The 15,798-nt window shown below is 35.4% G+C and overlaps 2 protein-coding genes across 6 annotated transcripts in view; one reads left to right on the top strand and one right to left on the bottom strand.

Moving 5' to 3' along the window:
• LOC136037760 (pre-mRNA-splicing factor ISY1 homolog) overlaps positions 1–15,798 on the bottom strand; it is a 68,507-nt gene that overhangs the window by 21,886 nt on the left and 30,823 nt on the right. Inside the window, exon 1 of one of the 4 annotated variants that reach the window (XM_065720562.1) lies at positions 4,661–4,677. The exons of 2 other annotated variants lie outside the window; for them this stretch is intronic. The gene's annotated coding sequence lies outside the window, so the exon portion shown is untranslated. Of the gene's footprint in view, positions 1–608; positions 790–4,660; positions 4,678–15,798 lie in introns of those variants that run through there. One more of the 4 variants, XM_065720560.1, reaches the window with a different exon arrangement.
• LOC136037764 (uncharacterized) overlaps positions 3,149–15,798 on the top strand; it is a 33,623-nt gene continuing 20,973 nt past the window's right edge. For both annotated transcript variants that reach the window (XR_010620034.1, XR_010620033.1), the window contains exon 1: positions 3,149–3,199. The gene's annotated coding sequence lies outside the window, so the exon portion shown is untranslated. The remainder of the gene's footprint in view (positions 3,200–15,798) is intronic.

The following is a 15,798-nucleotide window of genomic DNA, read 5'->3' as shown; positions in this document are numbered from 1 at the left end:
AATCTTAAGAAAGATGAATATTTAAGCTTTCTGTTCATGTAAAAACAAAGTTTATATCTTTAGAAGAACATCTTATAGGGGTCAAAAACTCAAAAACGTACGGTTTCGCCCCCCTCTCCCCTATGGCTTTCTAGTACGCTGAATCTGGGTGTGATTTTCATTACGATTCCTTTAATTTTAGGGGATGTTTCCCCCTACTTCAAAAATCGGCCAAATTTTCTCAGACTCGTAATTTTCCATGGGTACCACTGAACTTGATGAATTTTATATATTTGGAACTAACATAGTAAGCTGATTCTTTGATATATCTTTTGATATTAAAATGTCATTTTCTAAGATTTTCGGTTATTATTGAGCCCAGTCGCTACTTACTTACAGTTCGTTACCACGAACTGTTTGATTATTCGCGTGACTCTGTTTTGGATGGATTCGATATTCTTTTAGGCTTCGCGGGAAAAGAAAATTCACTTACAGTAAGTAACTATTTTTCTCTGAGCCTGTAATCCGTAAATGTTCTCCCTAATTTACAGGCTAAAAGCCATAGGGGGAGCTATTATAGTATGTTGTTGTAAGTGTATTATGAATAAATCTTATCAATGAAAGCTTACATAGTCAAGATCTTTCAATTTCCGAACTGAAAGGAAGAGTGCATTCAGGGCCCTTTCCAAGACCTTTTTTGGGTGGGACATTTACGAACATTACATAAGCTTCCTAAGCTCCTCCCCTACCCTGGACACAGCCTTGAGTTTGCTCATTAAATATTTGTAAAAAGCCTATCATTTGATTGGACATCTAAGCACATTACTTGCGCAGACCACTCTCCACTAAAAGAAAAATATATAAAAAAACGTAAGACTTGTGAGCATAGCACGAATGATTATAAAATTTTAAAAACAAACATCTAACAATCAATATAATTGGAAAAGCTAAGGAAAATAAATAAATGTTTAATACATATTAAATATTTATTGACTAAAATTATTTGTAGACAATTTGTAGGCGTCACAATTTCTATATGGATTTTTAAGTTTCTTTTACAAACTTCTTTTTGGAACGCTTTTTCTAAATTAATTTCTTCCTGTTTTTTATTACCAGAACTATATTGGTTAATAAAAAGTTTGAATTGGTTAATATAATGAATGTTTCTCTATTTCGTCATGGGTTCAGCATAAAAATCAAAAATTTCCGATTTTAACTTATTAGTTCTAATTAGTTTTTGTTTCCACATAGCGCAAGAATCGTGCCGTACTCTAAACCGTGTTTCCAAATGCAAACCACATCGTCCATGAATCTGCCCCAGAAACAAGGGGAGAGGCTAAAACTGTGTATAGCGGAGGTTTCAATAGAGTCCATTAAGAGATTTGCCGTAAAAGGGGAGAGAGATACCACCATAGCCAAATCAAACAGCTGTTTGTAAAATTCACCTCTAAAACCAAAATAAAGATAATATTCATTTGCAAGGATAGCCAACCTCATAATGACTTCAATCTCCAAACTAGCCATGGACACACTTCGTATCAAATCAAAATGCTTTTGTAGGCTTAGAGTCCTTAGACCTTTTCCATAAACGTTTAAATAGTTTTGATAAAAAAGTAAAATTTACAGTGGAGTTTGAAGAAAATGACAAACTACCTTTTCTTGATATCCTATTGATAAAAATTGATTTCCATTTACTGGTCTCGATATATAGAAAGCCTACACACAGCGATATGTATTTGAACTTTCATTCGTGCCACCCTATTTTAGTGAAACGCGGAGTTGTGATTGCACTAGTTTATAGAGCTTTCAGAATTTGTTCCCGGGAGTCTTTAGATTCTGAATTACTGTACTTGAGGGATATTTTATTTTGTAATAGTTACCCAATTAAATTCATTGATAAAATAATAAAAAATAGACGCATTAAACGCAACAATAGGGCTATTGGAGTTTCACAGTGTACAAAATTAAATAGGCCAAAAAGTTTTCTTTCTTTGCCCTATGTATCTATTTTGGGGGAGATGCTTAAACGAATTTTGCGTAAACACAGAATTGATACGTGTTTCCAATCAGTGAGACCATTAGGTAGTTTCCTTAATTCTGGGAAGGATTCAAACAGGGGAGATTTAGTTAGTGGGGTGTATAAAATTCTTTGTTCTTGTGGAAAGTTTTATATTGTTAGAACTCACCAACAATTTATTGAAAGATTATTTTTTCATTTAAAAAAAAAAACTAATTTTAAAAAAGATTAATTTTACTGAGCATCGCAACTCAATAGAAAAAAAAACCTACAATTAAGAAAGCCTCCTGAAACTTTTGTTTCGGCTCTGGCTGAACATACATTCTTTCATCCTGAACATTTTATACACTTTGATGAGGGTACAGCTATTTCTGATGATAAGGATTTTTTCAGTGGGCGAGGGAGGCTACCTAACTTAAGAAACCTATATTTGCTAATCTATCAATAAATAGAGACACGGGGAATTTAAGTATTGACCCAATTTCTGATTGTCTTTTGAAAAATGAACCAATAGTCAATAAGGGAATTAAAATTTTACAAATTCACCAGGGGACTCTAATAGCTTCTTTTCCGTGCGTGGATCAGTAGCGACAATTTATTTATTATTATTAATTGGTGGTTTTATTTGTTTTTAGTTTAGTGTTCTTCTTTTTATCTTGGGCTGAGGACGCCTAGTTCAGGCGTCCTCGTTAGTTTAGGCAGTCTTGTTTGAGGTTTTTCTTGTTTATTTTTATCTCTCTTTGTTGTCATGGCTGGCCAGTTCGGCTTAAGAACTTTCATCAGAAGACAAGACAGCCCAACAACGAAAATACAAAGGCAAAAAACTCTCTTAAAACGATTTTCCAGGTCTTTTCTTTGTTGATTGACTACAAACAGTTTTGCGAAAAAGTTCAGTCGGAAATGAGCTTTAGAATACTTAAATCTCATAATCTTGCTCTTTTTCTTCCACTTTTGCTTCGTCTCGTCATATTATATTAACAGCTGATTTTGGAGTAACGATGAGTCTTCACCTTCCGGATTCTGGGCTTCCAGATTTCTATTTAATTTCTTCTGCGATACTCAAAAATTCCTGAATCTGGAAGTTCAAAAGCCCCTTTTTCCGGATTATTTTGATATACTTTTGAACCGGTTCATATTCCATATGCAAGAAGAAGAAGACGTCAAAGAATAATCTGGAAGTCCAGATTCCGGATGTTCTGGAAGGTGAAGATAGATTTTTTGACTCTAAAACATATATTCGATTCTACTTTGTTCTGTCTCTCTATTACTGATATTTTTACCATCAATACAACTGGTGTGAGAGAGAAAACAGGTGTTTAAAACCCCCTGATTTTTCTCCCAATTTACTCAAGATAAAAATTGTTCCAGAAAACCTTATGTATAAGATATGGATAACTTTGAAAATGTTATAGCACATGTCAGGATTCTTAGCGGGGCCTGTTTCATCTTGGAGACATAGTTATTACACCTTTCAACTATTTTGAACAAATATCTTTTTCTCAAAATTCAGATTGTTATTTAAGGGAGGGGGGAATCTAAAAGGAGGGAGGCAGTTTGACCAGCATCTGGTCAACCTTCTGCATCCCCTGGAAAAGTTTGACTTAATGCGCTCAGTTTTTCCTTACATATTGCTAATACACCCTTTTGACAAACAACATGGGTGTATATTGTTGATTTTGTTCGACATTCCTCAAAATATTTTGTTAAAGCTTCATCTGAATATCAAAGGCTGTTTTGGAGATCCAACACCGAATATGACCCCTTTTCCCAATAAAAACCTTAAATCTAAACAGGTGAGAATTCGCAAAACTTCCTCAAAATATTGAGGAAGAATATTGAGGCAAAATATTATTCGACATTCCTCAAAATATTTTGTTAAAGCTTCATCTGAATATCAAACGCTGTTTTGGAGATCCAACACCGAATATGACCCCTTTTCCCAATAAAAACCTTAAATCTAAACAGGTGAGAAATCACAAAACTTAAACCCTTGCCCCGGGGCATATGTCAAAATTATAATTCTAGTTATATGACATTTGACTATTTTGATTGGATTTTTGTGGGGGAAAAGCTTAGGAGGGGCTAATTACTTTCCGATAACTGCTGACTATTTAGGATGGAACAAGAACTTTCAATTTCAAATCTATTGAGTTCCTCCAAAGTATATACGACTGCACCTTCCATATGGAATTGCTCTAGGAAGAAACACAAATAAATAATAAGAAACTGAAGTCTTTTGCCTCTTTACTACGGTCTATTTCAGTTTAAATATGTAATATCGTATCAGAGATTGAATATTATCATCAAGGCCATATCCAGGGTTGCGGGGTTTGACCCTACCCCCCAGAAATTTTATTGCACTCTTAAAAACGAAAAAGTACATAGAAACAAAAGTAATATTTCAATTTAAGCTTTTTGGACTCCCTTCCCCCAAAACAAAATTCTGGATATCCTCTTGATTATCATAAATGTAAACTAGTAGTTTGTCAATATCAGGTTAGGTCAAACGCGCATACACAGCTTTGTTTTAAGGAAAGGTGGGAGGGATTGTGAGAATATAGCAAAACCTTTAGATTTTAGGAGGGCACTAACCTAAAGCCTTTTTTCTTGATGGCCCTAATGCACCCGCCTCAGTAAAAAAAAAGTGATATTGTCCAAACTTACCAGCTTCCAAAGCAGCTTACCAGCTTCGTAAAGTAGGTTATATAGAGCAATCAAAATAAGACACTAGCAACTGGCAGATCACTTTAGTTAACTGATAGCTGTAGTATCCTGAATCAGAATAACCTATTTATATTTTGGATTATCTAATTCATCTTGACATTTTGCTTTGTTAATTTGATTGTAAATAGATTTACACAAATCAGGGAAGTAAAGTGACCTATTTTGGCTCTGAATAAATCTATTGAAAGTATGATCTTGGCTGAGAATGCACAAAAAAGTACTTACAACATTAAAAGATTAAATATGCATTTTCTTGCATTTTAGAATCTATATAAAAAGTTAGAATTAGACATTTGGTAGAGGGGCGTCTGTTTCAGGTATCATTTAATGTTTTAATTTTTAGCATGCACGTACGCAAAAAAATAATCGGGGGGGGGGGGGGGCAAAACCTTCGAAATAGCAGATATAAAGTAGCACTTTTTATTTAGTAACTAAATAAAAACAAAAAGCACATGTATCTGAAAATACAGATTAACTTTAATCTGTAGAATTGTAGCGGATGGGGGGAAGAATACTGAAGCCTCAAAAGTAGGTTTTAAGCTCAGGTTATGTTCATAGCGACTTAGAACCAGTGATTAATCTATTATATCCCACTGAAAGGGAAATTAACTGTGCAATATGGGTTCTGTGGGAGGTAGTTCTTCTATTGCGAAAACGTCGATTTTAATGAAAAATGATAGTTTCCAAAAATTGATCCATTGAAAGCTATACTTTATCCTGAAAAGGGTGGATAAACGCCCTAATATCAAGGATAATTCTATTTTGCTGTGGAAAGCAAACTCTCTAAAAAGAAAAAAAACAGTACAATCGCTAATTACTTCAAAGAGGGTAAAAAGTTAGACAGAAAATGGGTTAATAATTGGGCAGTGACTTGACCGGATAATTATATGCTGTAAAATCCCCAAAAAAAGGCTTCACACATGTATCTAGATTCTTAATAAATGTCCTACTTTTGCCAGAAATCCCAAAAAACCATGGGAAAATTAAACATTTCGGGGGGGAGCGGGCCCGAAGCCCCCCCCCCTCCCCTGCGTACGTGCCAGACTGAAATTAGTCACATTTCACACAGCGCCAGCGCAACTTTTGGGCATTTATTTCTGCATCAGGTGATTTTTATTAAGAGATTAAAATTTTACAAGTATTTCACTGCTAAATGTCTACAAACTAACACTACAAAGAAAGAAAAAAAAATGGATAAATGAAACTAATAAATGCTACAATCAAAGGCAACAATCATGTATAAGTATCAAATATTAACATCAAACCAGTCTTCTAGTTGAATACAAAAATCTATTCAAACATTTCCTTAACACTTTATCAGAAACTACTGAACTAGGACAAAATAGGAAATTAATTCTTAGAGATTGGAGTTTTAGTTCAATATCAAAACGTTGTAAAAAATAAACAGGACAAGTAAACAGGTTTTACTTTCACCACAAATGCAGGAGACCGAGTTTTGCTTGTGAAGGGATTAATAGACATAAAAACGATATTCAGTATAACTCCCCCCCCCCCCATACACTGATATACACAAGAAAACTTTTGCGTTATTCTTATAGATTTTTTTTTTTTTTTTTTTTTTTTTTTTTTTTTTTTTTTTTTTTTTTTTTTTTTTTTTTTTTACAACAAGGATACAAAGAGAAAGGTAACTAAGAAAGGTGTCAATTCGTCCTTCCAAAAGGCATTCCTAGCAATTTTCATTTAATCTAAGGTTTGGGCCTCAATGTTGCCAAGAATTGTTCAGATTTTCTGGATGTTCTTTGTCAAACAATGCCCAATGGATAAATTAATCATTCTAACTTTATGTTTCAAATACTTTCAAATTTAAAATACTGTCACTATTTAAATGTGGGGAGTAATTCACAATATATTAGAATAGACCTTGAATATATCTATAGAATATATTAGAATAGACCTTGATACAATTGTGAAATTAAGCATCCTGAGTGGGGTTGGTGGAAGTAGGGGGCGGGTATGTACGGCAGCGTTAGTTAGAGAAAGGTAACTGAGAAAGGTATCAATTCTCCCTTCCAAAAGGCATTCCTGGCAATTTTCATTTAATCTAAGGTTTGGGCCTCAATGTTGCCAAGAATTGTTTGGATTTACTGGATGTTCTTTGTCAAACAATGCCCAATGGATAAGTTAATCATTCTAACTTTATGTTTCAAATACTTTCAAATTTAAAATACTGTCACTATTTAAATGGGGGGAGTACTTCACAATATATTGTTACACAGTCTACGGTAATACTTTGACTTATCCTGTATATTTGCTAAGACAGCGCTAGTGCGCTGTCTATAATTTTGTTTTGGATTTATGTGGCCCGCTGATGTCAATTATATTTATTAATATAAACCAACAAACCTAGAGTTAAAATCCATTCAAGATTATGGGCAAATGAATAGCGCAAGGCTATTAGAATAGACCTTGATACGATTATGAAATTAATCATCCTGAGTGGGCTTGGTGGAAGTAGGGGGCGGGTATGTACGTCAGCGTTAGTTGTGGATCTGGCTGAAAGGGCCGAGTATATACAACATTCACCTTTGCCCACCCGAAAGCTATTTTACGATATACTACTATCGCCTGGAGCAGCTCATTGCTGACAATTTTAGTAAAAGCCAAGCCCCAGCACTTATATTTTATCACTGTTTAATGCGTGTTTATTGTTTATAATGTATTGTGCAATGTTTTTAAATTCACCAAGTAGTGTGTTTGTTAAATAGTTACTTTTCTTCACTACCGCTTGATTAGTGCCTACTTCAATATCACCCCTTCTTGCCCCGCCACAAAACTACTATAGATACGCCACACCCCCACTTAGTTTTCGAGGGTAAAAACTCCAGGAAAATATAACACTGAAGAAATTTGCCAAAATTTGTATGCGAAATTCTTTTTATTTGTCCTACTTTATCTTGGCCAACTCGAATTACATGTGACTATACTCCGGGCGAAATATTCAGCAGGGTTGGAATTTTCTAGGAGATTATTCCGTGTTAGAAAGTTTTATTGTTTTTATGCGGAAGGAATTTTCTATGGAGGATTTTACACGGGGGAGAGGAAATTTTCATAGAGGGTTGCCGCGGGAGCCGGTTCTATTTGAAAATTGATCAGAATTTTTTTAAACGAGTTTTACTAACTCAATGTTGAGAGCAACATTAAAACTTAAAACGGACATAAATATTTCCGTGTATGAGGGGGGTTATCCCCTCCTCAATGCCTCGTCCTTTGCGCTTAAGTTTGACCTTTTGTCCCAATCCTTTAAGAACGACTCCTGAAACATATGGGACGTTTAATTATAATAAAACTTTTTCTAGAAAATTTAGTGTGAAGAGCGAGGTATTGAGGAGGGGACAAAATATCCTGAATAATTTCTGTTCGTTTGAAGTTTTAATGTCGCTTCTTGCTTTTTGCTGAAGAGGCTTGTTTTTTTTATATCAATTTTTTTATGTACGTCGAAAAGTATCCCGAAGTAAAATCCCTGCCTAGATTTTTGGATTACTTCTCTTGCGCTGCTTCCATTAAAAAGTGGCTTTTTAAGGTAATTTCATCGGAACAATGGAAAAACTACTCCCCCTAGATTTTAAGAATTTTCTTCCCCTTCTCTTAATTGATATCTCTGCTAAAACCTGCTTCCAGAAATGTATCTCAGGTCTGGGAAAAATAATAGGGATAAAATTAGTATATAATCTAACACTTTTCCATGGAAACATGGGCGCAAGTTCAGCATTACGAAAGGAAGGCAAGACGAGTCCACATCTGGAGGGTTATTGACACCCTTCAGGAGATAAGGGGGCCTCTGAACAGTCTACCGCGTAATTTTTTTTTTTAGATAACCTTAAGCTTATTTTAAGCTGTCTGAGAACTTCATTTGAAAATTATTTCTATAACGGATACCTAACACCAAACCGTAAAACAGGAAAGGTGGTGCGGGTCTGACTTTATAATTCTGCGGGTCTGCTTAAAAATATGACATTTTTGGACATATTGGTGAAATGGCAGTTGATAAGCGACCTAACAGAACATGAAGAAAACATGGCAGATTTGTTTTGATTGTTCTTTTATTATTCAACTTAATCTTGACGAATCAATGTTACAATTCACAATCAATGGATTACAACTAATAGTAAGCTTGAAACAATTGTTATAATGCATTTTTATATCCAAAAAATATAAAATGATATTGATATTTTCAAGGGTCTTAAAAGGGCTTAAAATTTTGCCTTTTAATAGCACATTTTCTTCAAGTGGAAATGAAAAAAGTTACTATTTAGCAAAGACGCTACATGTTGATCTAAAAAAAGATCCATAATACATAATAAATGTTATCAGCGGATATGATCTCTGTCAAAATGAAAAAGCTGACTATTGCCTCGCCATGCTTTTATTGTTGGGTGCAAATAATAATATATAAATAATATATAAAAAGGTATAAATAATTTCTGAGACAACCACGGTTAATCATGACAAAACGAAAATCAGTAAAAAAAAGAGAGAGAAACGAGGATAATAAAAGCCAGTGAAAAACATAGACTATAATACAAATATTTCGGTGAAGACATCTGCTTGACGGTCCTCAGTGCACGATAACAAACAAAAATTACTAATAAAAATCCAAGGCTAATATAAAAAATCAAACCTTAAAATAAACACAAGAATTAAGATATGAGTACCCTCTCAATGTAACGGTGCAAGGGTAACTGAATACAAATACAATACTCAATTGCAATTCAATTTTTTTTTATACAGAGTATATTTAAAAGCTAATCACTTTCCAGTTAAGACACCATCATGACACTTGTGAAGAGCCAAGAGTGTCTTCCCACTAGGTTTCATTACGATCTCTCCCCTCTAGGTGTTTTCTAGGATTTCTAGTTTCCCCCTCTGACTTCCCCCAATTTCACCGGATCCGGCCGGGATTTAAAATAAGAGCTTTGAGACACGAAGTCCTTCTAAATATCAAATTTCATTAAGATCCGATGACCCATTTGTAAGTTAAAATACCTCATTTTTTCTAATTTTCCGAGTTAATCGTCCTTCCACCCCCCAGATGGTCAAATCGGGGAAGTGACTATTTCTAATTTAATCTGGTTGGGTCCCTGATACGCCTGCCAACTTTCAGCGATTGCTATATTGATCATGTATCAAGTTTCGGATCTTCTTCATGTAAAAATTGGAGTGGTCTGAGATTCAAACCTGAGACCTCTCGCATCCTATGCGACAATCATACCCCTAGACCACAAGCCATACTTAAGAAGAACGATCATTTTTTTTTCGGCAAATATAATTCTTCTCAACTATCTTGTTTGCTCGAAGATGATTGAATCGGAGAATAGACTATTTCTAATTTAATGTAGTCTGGTCCCTGATACGCCTAACAACTTTTATAGTTTTAGCTTATCTGGAAGTGCTCAAACTAGTGAATACCCCCAACTCCCCCAAAGAGAGTGGATCCGGTCCGGTTATGTCCATGGCTTATCTAGGACAGGTGCTTATTCTTCCCACCAAGTTTCATTACGGTCTCTACACTCTAAACGTTTTCCAAGATTTACGATTTCCCCCTCCAAACCCCCCATTCCAATGTTACTGGATCCAGTCGGAATTTAAAATCGGGGCTCTGAGACACGAGGTCCTTCTAAATATCAAATTTCATCGAGATCCAATCAACCGTTCGTAAGTTAAAAACACATGCTTTTTTTCTAATTTTTCTGATCTACCGAATTAGGTACCTCCTCCATAACTCCCCCAAAGAGAGCGTATCTGGTCTGGTTATATCATTCACGAATCTAGGACTTGGGCTTATCCTTCCCACCAAGTTTCATCCCGATCCCTCCGCTCTAAGGATTTTCCAAGAATTTCTGTCCCTCATAACTCCCCCCAATGACACTGGAGCTGGTCGGGATTTAAAACGAGAGATCTGAGTCATGAGGTCCTAATAAATATCATATTTCATTAAGATCGGATCACTCCTTCGTAAGTTAAAAACACCTCATTTTTCCTAATTTTTCAGAATTAATCATCCCCCAAACTCCCCAAAATAGAGCGTATACGGTCCGGTTATGTCAATCACGAATCTAGCACTCGTGTTTATTCTTCCCACCAAGTTTTATCCTGGTCCCTCCATTCTAAGCGTTTTCCAAGATATCAGGTTTCCTGCTCCAACTCCTCCCGATGTCACCGGATCCGGTCATTATTTAAAATAAAAGCTTTGAGACATGATATGCTTCTAAATATTAATTTTTTTAAAGATATGATCACCCGTTCGTAAGTTAAAAATACCTCATTTTTTCTAGTTTTCCGAATAAACCGCCCCCCACTCCCCCCCCAGATGATCGAATCGGGGAAACGACTATTTCTAATTTAATTTGGTCTGATCCCTGATACGCCTGCCAAATTTCATCTCCTAGCTTATCTGGAAGTGCCCAAACTAACAAAGCCCGGACCACAGACCGACAGAATTTGCGATCGCTGTATGTCACTTGGTAAATACAAAGTGCCATAAGAACGATCAAAATTAATTAGTTCAGTATAAATTGGGCTGAAATCGGTTTCGGCAGTGTCTATATTGAGAGCCACCTTTCGGTGACTGCTTTTTTTATCTCAACTGCCTCTCTGAAAACTTCCATAAGACCTTTAACGGGGGCAATAATGAAGGTGTTGTCAAATAAAATGAAACGGCATGGATTTACATACACATGCTGAGCCAAAGCGGAATCAAAATTCTCACGCCTTTAGCGCAGCTCCATAGCTTTGTCGATTGAGAAGCCTTTGTCCCTACAACTGCTCCCCCAATTGCTGGTTGGTTCTTCCAACATAAATGCAACCACAAGAACAGGGGAACCTATAACTACTACTGCCCAAAATGGGGTTCGTTTTACGTTTGCCGCTGTTAAAATAGCTCTGAATTCTACTACAATCTTGAAGATGACATCTAAGTTATGTTTTTCTATAATTATTTGCAGTTTGTCTCTTAATTGTAGAAAAAAAAGGGTAAAACTATAGACTTTCTTATCACCCACCAAAGGGATGATATCTGTTGGATGTTGTGGAGATGATGCATCCTTTTCTGGCTTTTTTGTCTTTAATTTTATGATTGATTCATTGACACATTATAGAATCGGTTTTTTTTCGCTAGTGTCTTTCAGCTTAGCATGAGACAAGACAAAGAGAAGTGACAGAATAGATGGAAAATTATAATTTGGGCTATATAATTGCATATTAGGTGAAGTATTTAGACATATGCAGTTGGAAAACTTCATAAAGCTAATCGCTTCCCTGGTAAAACACCATCTCATTTTAATTAAACAGCCTTCGTATTTCAGGATTTCTTCTTAAAGGACTGAAACAAAACATCAAAATTTACAGTGCGTAGCAAGACCTCATATTCGGAATAATTTTTGTTAGTTTTAAGTTTTAATGTTGCTCCCTGCTTTCAGTTGCAAAAAAGCTTTTATTTAATTTCTGACAATTTTACAAATAATGCTAGGAAACCCACTTCCCCTTCCAGGGAAAACTCCCCAACGAATGATTCCTCTATAGATGCTTGAATTTAAGACAATATGGTAACCCACACCTCAAAATTTGACAAAACTCTATGCGGCTTCTAATGCTATTATCTGAAAGAACTCTACAAAAAGTTCTCTGAAATAGTCAATACCTTTAAATTGAGCCTTTAAAAACATCTCTATAATGTACCTATATGCTAGTTCAGTTGGTGGCAACAGAAGTGTTAGGGCATGCGCCTTGTTTTTCTACGGCCTGTATTTTAAAAAATAACTTTTTTAGTCTTTTCGTTGGAAAGGAATTTTTTGTATTTTCATTCATCGAACAGTTCGTGGTAACGAACTGTAGTAAGGAGCGACCCGGCTCAATAGTAACCGAAACTCTAAAAAATGGAATTTTGATACCAACAGTTGCATCAAAAAATTGCATTTTAATGCTGATTTTAAATATATAGCTTTCATCAAGATTAGTCTTACCTATCAAAAGTTACGAGCCTGAGAAAATTCGCCTAATTTTAGAAAATAGGGGGAAACACCCCCTAAAATTCATACAATCTTAACGAGAATCACACCATCAGAATTCAGCGTATCAGAGAACTTTATTGTAGAAGTTTCAAGCTCCTATCGACAAAAGTGTGGAATTTCGCATTTTTTGCCAGAAGACTAATCATGGATGCTTGTTTATTTGTTTTTTCGTTTTTTTTCCCAGGGGTGATCGTATCGACTCAGTGGTCCTAGAATGTCGCGAGAGGACTCATTAGCACGGAAATTAAAAGTTTTAGTGCCCTTTTTAAGTGACCAAAAAAATTGGAGGGAACCTAGGCCCCCTCCCACGCTCATTTTTCCTCCAAAGTCAGCGGATCTAAATTCTGAGATAGCCATTTTATTCACCATAGTCGAAAAACATAATAACTATGTCTTTGGGGACGACTTACTCCCCCAAAGTCCCCGTGGGAGGGGTTGCAAGTTACAAACTTTGACCTGTGTTTACACATAGTAATGGTTACTGGGAAGTGTACGGACGTTTTCAGGGGGATTTTTTGGTTTGGAAGGGAGAGTTGAGGTGGGAGGGGGGGGGGGGTACGTGGGAGGATCTTTCGATGGAAAAACTTCTCATGGGGGAAGAGACTTTCAATGAAGGGGGCGCAGGAGTTTTTTGCATTATTTAAAAAATCAATGAAAAGATAAATATGAAAAGTTTGTTTCTACTGAAAGTGAAGAGCAGCATTAAAACTTAAAACGAGCAGAAATTATTGCGCATATGAGGGGTTTACCTCCTCGTAATACCTCGCTTTTTACGCTAAAGTATTTTTAGTAATTTCAAGTATTTATTCTACGGCCTTTGTGATTCAAGGGTCATTCTTAAGGAATTGGGACATAATTTAAGCCTTAGTGTAAAGAGCGAGGTATCGACGAGGGGTGAACTCCCTCATATACGCAATAAAAACACGCGAATGTAGAAGTTCGTTACGTAAGTTAATTCGTAAATTACGTATATTTTTTACTAATAAAAATGTTCGTAAAAAAATTAAAAGTTCTAGTTGCCTTTTTAAGTAATCAAAAAATTGGAGGGCAACTAGGCTTCCCCCCTCTCTCCTTTTTTTCTCAAAATCTTCCGATTAAAACTATGAGAAAGCTATTTAGCCAAAAAAAAAATTAATATGCAAATTTCGTTTTAATTATTTATGTGTGGAGAGCCAAGATCAAAACATGCATTAATTAAAAAACGTCCAGAAATTAAATATTAAAAAACAAGTTTTTTTTAAATGAAAGTAAGGAGCGACATTAAAACTTAAAACGAACAGAAATTACTCCGTATATGAAAGCTCTTTACGCTAAAGTTTTTTACTGTTTTAAGAAGTAGAGTTAAGAGAAAGAGTCAAACTTTAGCGTAAAGAGCGAGGCGTTGAGGAGGAAAAGCCCCTTTCATATACGGAGTAATTTCTGTTCGTTTTAAGTTTTAATGTAGCTCCTTACTTTCATTTAAAAAAACTTGTTTTTCTTATTTAATTTCTGGACGTTTTTTAATAAACAGAAAAGGAACAAAGTACGCTTTTACTAGCTCTTTATGGTAGCAATATAAAATTAAATTTATAAAAGTCAATTAGATGTAAAAATTGGATTTTAAATGAGCTTTTAAACAGGTCTCTATCATGTTGCATTTACCTTCTAGTTCCACTAGCCAGTAGACTATTCATGAAAAACATTAAGGGGCACGGGAGGGTAGCATTAAAAAAGGGGGTCGTGGACCTTGGAATTAGGTTTTAAACCATAAAGATCATCACTGTCCCCTTTCCATTCTTGAAATGGTACCAAATGTGCAATTTTCATATACAATATAAATAAAGTGGGATTAAATGCAATATCATAGATCCTCTATAATTCATTGCTCTTCAAATAGGAATGCTATTTGGGGACAAAATTCATAATTCAAGTATATTTTGATGCTTCATAAAGTGAAATATTCATCGTGAAGCTTACTGAAGTGCTATTGTCCTAGAATCCGAAAGCCTCCCCCCCCTCCTCCCTCACTTGCTAACAAATATATTTTTAACGGCTAGAAAATATAGATGTTGTTCAGTTTAACAATCGTACCAATTTAAATGTAAGCAGCTGGAAAAGTCAAGATATTATAAAAGTTAAAGACAAACTTTTGAGCAGAAAAAAGGTCATTGCGAGGATTAAAGCATGAAGTACAAGCATGTCAAAAAGTTCGAGGTAACGAACTGTAGTAAGGAGCAACCCGGCTCAATAGTAACCGAAACTCTAAAAAATGGAATTTTGATACCAACAGTTACATAAAAAAAATTGCATTTTATTGTTGATTTTAAATATATAGCTTTCATCAAAATTAGTCTTACCTATCAAAAGTTTTAGTCTTACCTATCAAAAGTTACGAGCCTGAGAAAATTTGCTTCATTTTAGAAAATATGAGGAAACGCCCCTTAAAAGTCATAGAATCTTAATGAACATAACACCATCAGATTCAGCGTATCAGAGAACCCTACTATAGAAGTTTCAAGCTCCTACCTACAAAAATGTGGAATTTTGTACTTTTTTGCCAGAAGACAGATCACGGATGCTTGTATATTTGTTTGTTTGTTTTTGTTTTGTTTTTTTCCCAGGGATGATTGTATCGACTCAGTGGTCCTAGAATGTTGCAAGAGGGCTTATTCCAACGGAGAAAAAAAAGTTGTAGCGCCCTTTTTTAGAGATAAAAAAATTGGAGGGCAGCTAGGCCCCCTCCCACGCACATTTTTCACCTAAATTACCGGATCAGAATTTTGAGATAGCTATACTGTTCAGCTTAGTCGAAAACCCAATAAATATGTTTTTGGGGACGACTTAATCGCAGAAAGTCCCCGAAGGAGGGGCTGCAAACTACAATCTTTGACCATTGTTTACATATAGTAATGGTTATTATGAAGTTTACAGAAGTTTTCAGGGGGACTTTTTGCGTTGGGGTGGGGGTGATTTCGGGGGGAAGGGGTTGCGTTGGACGATCTTTACATGGAGGAATTTATCATGCAGAAGTGAATTTCCAAGAAGGGGGTGCAGGATTTTCTAGCACTATTA

Source organism: Artemia franciscana, chromosome 17 (genome assembly GCF_032884065.1).
Source record: "Artemia franciscana chromosome 17, ASM3288406v1, whole genome shotgun sequence".
In the NCBI taxonomy this organism is placed as follows: domain Eukaryota; kingdom Metazoa; phylum Arthropoda; class Branchiopoda; order Anostraca; family Artemiidae; genus Artemia; species Artemia franciscana.
Note: the sequence above shows the minus strand (reverse complement) of the source record. Positions and strands in the feature narration are given on the sequence as shown.